The sequence below is a fragment of the Phoenix dactylifera genome, unplaced genomic scaffold (assembly GCF_009389715.1).
Source record: "Phoenix dactylifera cultivar Barhee BC4 unplaced genomic scaffold, palm_55x_up_171113_PBpolish2nd_filt_p 001539F, whole genome shotgun sequence".
In the NCBI taxonomy this organism is placed as follows: Eukaryota; Viridiplantae; Streptophyta; class Magnoliopsida; order Arecales; family Arecaceae; genus Phoenix; species Phoenix dactylifera.
The window spans coordinates 24,984-36,285 of NW_024068848.1; the positions used below are offsets into that span (position 1 = coordinate 24,984).

Consider the following 11,302-nt stretch of genomic DNA (forward strand, 5'->3'; position numbering starts at 1 on the left):
CTACTTCATAATTATATGAATTCACAGCACATGCAAATCAAGTATAAAAATTAATAAATAATTTCAGATGTAAATCAAGAATAAGATAATTTAAAGACAAATAATAAACCGCTGATGATATTTGATAATAATTTTCTCTTTTTTATGCGCACGAGGTATTTTAGAATTAATAGAAAAGATGTTTTCATCCAAAAAATTGGACAAGCAAAACTATTGGAGAATATTTTAAGATTTGAAATCATATCTTTTAAAATTATCAACATTTGTAGGAAGTCCAATGTATGAGTTTTGTTGTGAAGCTATAAACTATTCCTTTGAGGGGGGAGGTTGCAAACATATCACGATCATTGAGCAAATGATCAAGAGCAAATTGCACAAAGTTGTTTCCTCCATTTGGAGTCATTTGTTTACGTGGGCTTTGCTTGGGTGTGTCGTGTCCACCTTATACTCTCGATCTAAAGACCGCTGTATCTGCGTAAAACACCAAAAAAAGCTATCAGATAATACGGAAGTCATTCCGTTCAGAGGTGTATAACAAATTTACATGGAAACTGATAATGAATTATAAGCATCCAAAATTGCCAAAATCAGGTTATTGCAGTGCATAAGTTAAATTTCAAAAAAAAAATCAAAATTGCAAAAAGAAAGAACAGAGGGACAAAAAGTTAACATGAGGAGTGAAACAGTCAGTTGGCACGTGCGGCACAAGCCGAGGGTTTGTTCTCTCAAACAAGATTCACAGCTATCTTCACATTAGTTGTGTCACGCCCCGAATTTGGTTCATAACACGGCCGTGCTATTGCGAACCCTTGCCCACAATAACACGCAGCCACTTTAAAACTTTAAATCAATTATGAACAATTTCTTTCTTGAATGTTATCAAATGTTTCATCAATAAAAGATTGATTACAAAGCATCTAAAAATAGCAACATTTAATGTGTCATTTTCTTTTCCCCATAACCCTGAAGCATGTCACGCTCCTCGTTCCTAGCATCTCCTATTCATCTGTAAGAACATAAATAAATGGGTATGAGCTATAAAGCTCAGTAAGTAACCATGCATAATCTTATCTGATCAATCATAATATTTTCTCATACTAGTGCATTAATTTAAGAAACTAACGGTTGTAACAAAGTAAGCATTTCATATAACAAACCAGTCATATAAACTATGCATGTCCATTTATGCAACTTCATAAACATGGCTATGCATCATAAAACTTTTGTCATTATCCCATGAGTTGAAATCCGTGCTCATCATTATTTATGCTTTGAAATCCGTGCTCATCATTATTCATGCTTTGAAATCCGTGCTCATCATTATTCATGCTTTGAAATTCGTGCTCATCATTATTCATGCTTTGAAATCCGTACTCATCATTATTCATGCTTTGAAATCCGTACTTATCATTATTCATACTTTGAAATTCGTGCTCTCAGATGATAGTGCAGCTATGGTCACTATTATTACCCGTGACAGGACCATAATCTTTACCAACTATTATTCCCCGTTGGCAGGGTCTAAGTCAAGCTACTATAACCCGCTGGCGAGGGCCGTATGCCGAGCTACTGTAACCCGCTGGCGAGGGCCATAATCTTTGCCAACTATTGTTCCCCGTTGGCAGGGTCTAAACCAAGCTACTATAACCCGCTGGCGAGGGCCGTATGCCGAGCTACTGTAACCCGCTGGCGAGGGCCGTATGCCGAGCTACTGTAACCCGCTGGCGAGGGCCATAATCTTTGCCAACTATTGTTCCCCGTTGGCAGGGTCTAAACCAAGCTACTATAACCCGCTGGCGAGGGCCGTACATAGCGATCTGAGAGTTCTTAAAAACATATCATGCTTTTCATAAATCTTTTCTCATCGGTACATTGGAAAGTGAGTAATGGCATCATGCTGAATAAAATTCATGATCATGCTGAAAACTTTATTTTTCTTTCCATGCATCTTTCTACCTCATCATAATAATGTGTAAATAATATAATAATCATTATGGATGCTATTTATCCAAAATCATGCAATCATTTGCTAACACATGTTGGATCCTAATTTTGTGAAAATATAAATAATCATATACAATTTCATAATCAAATAGTCACAAGTATTTGATAAAACATAAGATTATATCCGGGTTACTTATATTTTCTACAATTTATATACATAATTCCAATTCTATAAATAATACTTTTTCACCATATAAAACGTGATACATGATCCATAATAAGATTAAGACATGTTACTTACTTTAATTTGCCCATCAAATGCCAATTCTTCAATACCTAGCAAGATCATTAAATTACATATCACTGACATATTTAATTTCTATTTATTTATAATCTTAAAGTCATTTACAACCCATCCCTAGGACTCAATTTCATTTTCGGGTCCATAGCCCAATTTAATTTATGGTTCAGGCCCATGGCCCAATTCAATTTCTGGTTATGGTCTAATCTACTTCCTGGTTCGGATTTGATTAAATTCCTGATTCAGGTCTGGTTTACCTTCTGGTTCGGGTTTGACCCAATTGCTCTCTGGTTCAGGTCAGGGCCCATTTGCATTCAGGCCCAAAGTTTAATTGGTTTCTGGATCAGGCCCGTGGCCTGATTCAATTACTGGGCCCATTTGTATTCAGGCCCAGAAACACAATTAGTTAATTTATAATTAATCCTTATCAGTTCTAATTAATTTAAAAGGGAGCCTAGTCTCAAACTATATTCAATTTAGTTCCTATATTAAAATTTGAGCTCTTCAAGCCCAGTTAGTTTTAGTTTTAAGAACACTAGGCTTGAATCAGGGCCCAGCCCGGCTTCAGGCTTCTAAAGCCAAGTTTATTTGAAGCGCACTCCGGAATCAGGCCCATTTCGGCCCACAGCCATTTTTTATTATTTTTTTTATTTCTCTAATTTTCTTTTTGTTCTAATCATTTATCCGGACAGGTCGGAATATGAGATGGAAAGGATAGAGTGATCAGAAGATTCACCTAGCTCCGGGAAGGGGCTGTGAGCGATGATGTCGAGCTGGGGTGCCTCCTCCTCCGGCGCCGCCGCTCTCAATCCAATTCCTTGTAGCAGGAGAAAGAGGGTAAGAGGCAGTGAAGGATGGTCGATGGAATCTCACAGAGGAGCCATGGCATTTATAGCCTCATCGGAAGGTAGGGGGAGGGAGAACGGCCACTGTTGAGTGGTTATAACCGCCTCAACAGCTTCCTTCCCGAAGCTCCCACTGTTGGACCTCCAGATGGGCCACCGACTACGATCCAGGTTGGCCCGTCTGGCCCAATAATTACAAGTTGTCTTGTCATTTAATTTAGTTTGACCTATTCAATAAATGAGTTATATGGGTCTGATCTAGCTACCTATTGAATAAACAAGTCGGATTTAGATTTAAAATTTTAACCCATTTAATAAACAGATCGGATTTAGATTGATGAATGTTTAATCCAACTCGCATCCAATTCGACCCATATCTGGCCCAACCTAACCCGATTGCCACTCTTAATGTAGTGTTATAACAAAATGCAGACGGCACCAAAAAAACAAAACGAGGAATGTGCAAGTCATTTCACCCGAAGTTTAATTAGCCAATCAAACGAACTGATATAGCTCATCAAAAAAGATGTCTTTAAATTTCAGTTTATTTTACTCGATTTTATGGTTACTTTTCTTTTCTCTATTACTCAACAAGCCGAATGCTTTCAAACTTCTAACTCTATCTCTTACTCTAACAATCCTTCTATAATTCATTACCATTTTAAAAAATAATGGTAGATAATTACAAGAACTACGAAAGTTGTTAAAAAAATAATGACAAAAAAAAAAACATTTTAGAATAACACCCAGATGATAAGATACAAGTACAGTTATTTGTCCACTAAATCAGAAAACCAACGAGCATCATCATATGATTCACCCGAAAGTTTCGGAACAGACATCCTTAGGAAACTCCAATTTAGTGGACAAATAACCAAAAACAATAGAGATAATAGTATATGAAAGAATCCGAACACACCTTCCGGAAAAGAAACTTTTTTTTTTCTTTCTGAAAAGCATGAACTCAGCTAAAACGATGGTTGGAGTCCCAGCTATCTTAGCCATCTGATAGAACCCCACACTGCAAACAGGAAAACAACACTCAGAAAAATTGAAGAATAAATTAATGAGCGTTAAAAACAATTTACAGTGGCAGTTCAGCATCAAAAATCACTGATGGTTTCTGCAGTTGTTTCAGCAATTACAGGCATAATTATACCTCTTACGTTTTCAGCTGATGTTAGACAGACCAGTGGAAAGAAATATGACAGCACCCAAGATGAACAGAGAAGAGTAAGGTGTGGATTTAGAGGGAGGGGAGGCAGGTAATAGTGAAAGAGCATTGAAGATGGCCATCAGAAACCAAGCAGTCCCATAGTGGATTAGTGACAGCGTCACTGGGAAATTGAATCCAACCTTGCCCATCACCTATCATAGAATGTACTGCATAAGCAAGCATTTTAATTTTTGCAGAAGAAGATAATTAACAGGAAGTACAGTTAGTGTAAAGATCCTAGCAACTGACTGAAGTGATAAGGAACAGAGCAACCAAGATATGTAGTACCAACCACTTTGTTTGCCATGATAATTCCAACAGCTGCTGTGAGATTAAATGTCATTGCTATTGCTACAACTGGACCACAGAATCTTAGCTGCTGGCATTTTACTCCTTGGGAAGTATGAAGGTCACTATGCAAAGAACTCCGCAGTTGTTCCAGTGCTCGAACGTGGCAGCAGCAGCCATGAAAGTGAGACACGAGTACCACACAAAACCATTTTAGTCTTCCCATGGAAAAATTTACTTCATTTGCTGCCATCATATGATTGCTGAGTCTTGAATTTGGTAACAGGAAGCTTCCTATCTATCTATATTGGATTTTTCAAAACGCAAACTCGACGGAAATACAGGAATATCGGAGAAATGGTGGGAAGAGTACAAGCTGTAGAATGCTATGCAAAGACGTACGGTTCGCTTCTGCTAGTTTCAAAGAGCAAGGAATGAAGGAAACAGGAAACCCTTGCGTAATTATCTGTTTCTTTTTCAAAAGCTTGAATTTTGTATGTGGAAGAGCAGCAAAAAAGTTTGAATTTTGTATGTGGAAGAGCAGAAAGCAACAAGCAGTAGAGCACGAAAAGAGAATGGTAGTGGAGAGGATAGGGCTTCTAAAAGATTCAAACTTCCATACTTTTAAACAAAATAATCTCAGCTCTGCGAGCAAACTCTAAGCCGCATGTGATGTAACAACCCGAGACATCACCTAAAATAATTAGATAGAAGATATTTTTTGAGTTCCTCAGTTCTACATAAATAACTAAGATCTTGTCAACAAATAAATGATGCAGGACCAAAATTACTAAATATACATTCACACCGATTCTTACGTAGTTTTTCTTTTTAAGTCTTAATATTCCAAATATAAAGATCAAGATAACCAAAGCCCATACCTTATTACAGAAAACTATAACTTCAGATTTATGTTGAGAAAAAGAAAATAAAAACCCATATACCAAGGGTACATTTGGTATGGCTTTTATTTTTATTTTTGAAATTATAAAAATTTAAAAAATAATACAATTTTTTCACTTATTATTTTTAAATATTATTTTTATTATTGGATATTTTTTTAAAAAAATATTATTTTCAAAAATAAAATATTCATAAGCCCTACCATCTCCGCCACCTTTGTTTTATTGTTCTTATTATTATAGCCCTAGTTACACCATTATTACTATTGTCACCACCATCGTCTAGATAGTGTCCCCACCATCCTTATTACCATCTTCACGTTACTAGCACCCTCACTACCACCATCATCGTTATCCTTTTATCACCATTATAATTGTATAGGATACTATATTTATAATTTTTAAAATAATTATCTATATCAATTATATTTATATTTTTAAAAATTTAAAAATAAAATAGAAATTTTTTACTTTCCTTTTTTTATTTTCCTATTTTTAAAAATAATAAAAAGACCTTGGTAGGAAATGGCATCTAGATCAAATGCCCACGGAACCGATTTTCAGAGGCCTACAAGCCCCATTGCTTCGATTGAAAACGAAAGACATAACATAAAGATCTAAAAAATTCTATAAACTAAGAAACTCCATGCCCTAGAGAGAGAGAGCCCAACCATGTTCCCCTGCATCGCTGACCTTGCGCTTGATAAACTTCCGAGCATCCCGACCGATGATGAAATCCAGCACTCCCCTACCGATTTGGTGGAAGAGCGCATCAGCTCAGCCCCCAAACCAACCACCGATCCTCTCCCTTTCCATCCCCAACATAATCAGAGATCGATTTCCCCAAATCCCTGTGCTTTCTCCGCTCCAATGGCGATCCTAGGATCCAAAAAAGAACAGCTTGGCGAGAAAAATGGCGTCTTTCTTTCCGTAAAGCTAGCATCTTGGACAAAGAAGGAGAGGAAGGAATCAGAAGAGAGTTGACAGAAGTCCGTCGACCTCGAGCTCCGTAATGGAATCGATGGATCGAGAGAGAGAGAGAGAGACAGTGTGTGCGTGTTGAGGAGGGCCTGCCGGTAACAACATTTGAAACTGTACGAATTATTTAGTTTAGAGTGGTCTTGTTTGCATAAAAGGATTTTTTGTGTGCATCCCATACATGGAGGCTCTTGAAGGTGCTTGACTTCTGTTGGTCGATCTCATATGTCTGATCTACCGTGTTTAATCCATTGAAACTTCAGTCGCTACATTTTAATTGAACATTCTGTTTGCATTACTTTTTTTTAAAAAAAATGAAAATAGAAAAATAAATTGGCTAAAGAAGTGATGATAGCAATGCAGGCAATGAAGATGCCGGTAGTGTTGGTTGTAGTATAATGAAAGCGGTGACAATGGCTATAGAAGTAGTAGCGGTGATAGGAGTACTTACGATATAGTAGAGACAACAATGATGGTGACGGTAATGTTGTGAAGATGAGAGTGATGATGGTGGTAGCAATGGTACCGAGTTTGTGGTAGAGGCCATTATAACGGTGATGATGGTATTTCAATATCAATAATTTTGTAATATGGATATTGACAAGATTTCAAAATAAAATTTTCTCATTTTCATTTTTTATAAAAAAATATAAAATAAAAATAATAGTATCATACATTTCTATTTAATTTTAATTTTTTAAAATAAAAAATAAGAAATAAAATAACACCAAACAATAAATTATATACATATATATATATATTATTATTTGCTTACCGCCTTGTATTTAAGATGATATTGTTTATCAAAGAGTAATAATAGCAAAGTGATATATTAGATTTGTGATTTTCAAGTACTCTTGTGCATTCAAATTCTTATGGTTTTAACAAAAAATCTATAACCTTCGGTAAGCACCGAATACATGACGTCTACTTATCGCAAGCAGTCGCTACATTCTTGTGCATTTATAGTGCAAGCAGTTTATATATTGCACCCATTTTTTATTTAGACTAATTTGAGCATATTGCTTTAAGATTTTCTTGATAGGGCATTTGGCAGCATCAATATATACGGTAGTGTTCGTAAGAAAGTCAAAAATGTCAACTGCATGTGCATAATACACATTTACATTCAATTTCTTAACAAATGCATGAAAATTTATATGAGTGCATGACACATAGGATAGATTATTATTCCATCCATTGGTTTATCATATCACACCCAATGAAAATTCTCTCTCAAATGTCGTCCATCAACGATGGTCTGAAATATGCAAAACTCAAATTAGCCTTTGCATAGAGCTTCTATTTATTCGCTTAAAATTTTGTCTTATTAACACAATATTGGAGGTTACTCCATTTGATCCAACTTGGCTTTCTTCTACCAAGTAGTTGTCTAATTAGCTACAACTCAACTCACTTGTAGGGTGAGTTACAATTAGGGCTGGAAGTGGGCCGGGCCGGGTCGGGCCAAACCCCTACCCGAGCCCGGCCCGAATTTTTTTTCCGGGCTTCGGGCCGGGCCGGGGCCCGAAAAATTTTTAAGGAACAAGGCCCGAGCCCGGCCCGAGCCCGGCCCAAGCCCATTTGGGCCGGCCCAGTTGGGCCCTAACCTGGGCCGGCCCGTTTGGAATGTTTTCTTACCTTGATGTAGTAGGCCTTCTTTATCTCAGCAGCAGATGGATCAACATTCACACCCAAAGTATCATAATACTCGGTTTCTTTCACCATGGCTTTAAAATCTATCTACCTAACAAGAATCCAGAAAACAGCTTTACTTATCGGTCTCTACCTAACAAGAATCCAGAAAAAAACCATGTGAATATATGCAAATACCTAAAAGTATGAATTACAAACACCCACCTGGAAGGGGGAGTGGAAGAGGGAGAATAAAATCCCGCAATTTTAACAGAAAGCTTTGAATATCAGCTTAAACGTGTTCATATAGATCTTTTCTTTCATCTTTTCTATGCACATAGTCCATCAAATAACAATATCACACAAAGATATGTACAGATTCAAACCCCGACATATTAAGAAAAGGAAAGCCTAAAAAATTTCCCAAAAATATCTGAATAAGCTAAAGATAAGCATCCTAAGTGGAATTAAAAAGTAGCCAATGTCAATGCTCGAACATAAATGAAAATCGCTGAATAGCATAAGATAACCCAAAAAATTTTTAAAAAAAAACTTGAGACCTAATGTTAGAAGATACAAACAGTGCGGAATAAATTTACAAATAACATAAAAGAAGAACAAATAAAAAGAAAACGACACGAAGAACAAATCTTGTGTTTTCCCAGAACAATGAAAAAGGAAAATAGGGCACGGACAACTTAATTGAATAGGAGAGGAGAAAAACGGAGGGGGAAGACCACATCTCCAAAAAGGATAGGAAAATCGCAACGATTAGAAAATAAAGATCAAATCACGGCTTATTTATGCGATTTTTTTTTTCAAAAATAGAAAGAGGAGACAATACCTCAACAACACGCAGGCAAATCTTGTGAAGCTTCCCAAATCTTTAGAATTTTTGGATCCTTTTCTCGTTTCCTCCCGAGTCCGTAAACAAGATCTTGACGGGAGCAACCGCGGGGGGGGGGGGGGGGGGGGGGGGGACTTGGACCCTTGGTTGTGAAGGAGCGGAGGGAGAAGAGGAGGCCGAACATGAGTTTCTGGTCCTGCTGTGCGTCGAGGGTGTGAAGCGGAGAGAAGAGGACACGCCGGAGAGAGTGGGGGTGGGGGGAAAGGGGGTGTATGAGTATGAGGCGTTGGCGGGAGAGAAGAGCACACGCCGGAGCCGACGACAACGAGCCTCCCCCGCTCTCGTCTTGCCTCTGCGCTCGACGAGCCGACGACGACGCCTCCACCGGACCCTAGACGACGACGACGACGAGCCTCCACGCCTCCACCGGACCCTAGACGAAGAAGACGATGGTCGACGAGCTCTGGCGGACTGGCCCTCTGCAAATCGCGCACGGCTAGGGCTAGGGCTGGAGCAGTGGAGGCTCTGGCGGCGGCTCTGGCGGACGGCTAGGGCTGGAGCCTAGAGACGATGGTCGAGTGTCGACGAGCTCTGGCGGACGGCTAGGGCTGGAGCAGTGGAGCTGGAAGTCGGCACGGGCGCACGGCAACCTTGAATCCTTGATAAAATCCCCAAATCCCGTAACCCCTAAACCGGCTAGTCCCACTCCCAAATGCAATTCGGGCCGTGAATTTGGGCTTGGTTCGGGCTGTCATTGGGCTCGGGCTTGGTCCGGGCCAGGGCCGGGCCAATGGGAAACCCGAGCCCGGCCCGAAATAAAATTGGGCTTAAGTTTGCAGCCCGAGCCCGGCCCGAAATTCATTGGGTCGAGCCCATAGCCCGGCCCGCAGGCGGCCCAGCCCGATGGGCTTCGGGCCGGCCCGAGCCCACTTCCAGCCCTAGTTACAATGCAACCTAACACCATTGTTTGGAAGCTTGTGAGTTATAGGTTGAGCTGCAGCCTATCTGTACATTAGCTTGCAACTTAATCTATGTCTAAAATAGTAGTAGGTCGAACTACAACAACTCAAGGGATAAAAAATGGCATTTGATGTGGTTCATCTCATTTCTTCTAACCCTCTCTTGTTCACAAGTGAAATTTTGAGGACCCTCATTCGAGAGAAGGCCACATTAGAGATGTTCTTGGCAAGCCTCATCTGTATGCTGGAGACAATCTCGACATCCCTCATCTCTATGATAGAGCCGATCTAAATAGCTCTTGTAGCCCTCTGGCCATGGTTTGTCAAATTGGTACCAAGGGGTGTACCAGTTGATGACGTTTTGGTATAGTACAGACCTATATCATGTCGATTCGATATGTACTGAACTAGGGGAGGGAGAGAGAGTTAGAGAGAGACAGAAAGAGAGGCCCATAGGGATGGGGAGAGGGAGGACTAGGAGGGAGAGAGAAGGGCGATTGAAGGGGTCGACAGTTGCTAGAGAGGGGAGGAGTGGGAGAAGAAAAGGGAGGGAGAGATGAGAGAGAGAGAGAGAGAGTGAAGGGCAGTCCACAATTACCCCAAAGAGCGAAGAGGAAGAAGAAGATGGAAGAAGGAATGGAGGGAGAGGGAGATAGAATGACAATTGAAGGGGGTTGATAGTTGCCGAAGAGTGGGGAAGGAGGGGAGCATGAGGGGACCTAATATTGAGAGAGAGTCAGAGCTAGGGTTCCGAAAGATCTTTGAGCTAAGGTGGATCACGAAAAGTCCATCGAATCTTGGAGAGAAGCGCCAAAGAATAGTTTAAGGACTAAACTGACTCGTATGACCATACCTGATGTTAGTTCAGTTCAGTACAGAACGAACCATTCAATTTAGGTCTGTTTGGTATTTCTTGCCTTCAGCCTTTACAATGAACAAGAAAAGAAGCTCGAGGGCAAGCAAAAGGTTGCTGTCACCGTCCCTTGGTTTGACTCCTAAGAAGAGAGTAATAAAGTTGACGATGTCCACAATCCTAAAATTGGCCATGATGCCGTCCCCTCCAGATCGTTGTAATACCGCTATTGCTACCCTCTTCTCGTCCCTTGCTTCCTGCCCTAGACCTTGTCCTATAGTTGGTGCCTCCTACATCATTGCTGACCCCTTTTCCTCCCTCCCCTCAGGCATTGCCCCTCCTCCTCATCGATGGTGCCACTCTCTCCTGCCCTGACCCTACCCTTCCTTCACTTCTACCCTGAACCCCAATGCGGCGCCAACCATTTTAAAACCCCTGCAGGTGGGGACTCTAGCGGCATTGCAGTGCAACTCCGCCAATGGGGGTCAAACCACCCCTAATCGCAGGGTTTGTCCGCTCCAAATTATATTATTA

General features: G+C 40.0%; 1 long non-coding RNA gene across 1 annotated transcript; it reads right to left on the reverse strand.

Moving 5' to 3' along the window:
- Positions 1-222: 222 nt before the first annotated feature.
- Positions 223-4,454, reverse strand: LOC113462830. The gene is made up of 3 exons (XR_003385991.2): positions 4,250-4,454; positions 4,010-4,111; positions 223-471 (listed from the first exon to the last, which is right to left on the reverse strand). It is a non-coding gene; the product is annotated as an uncharacterized LOC113462830 (long non-coding RNA).
- Positions 4,455-11,302: the final 6,848 nt, after the last annotated feature.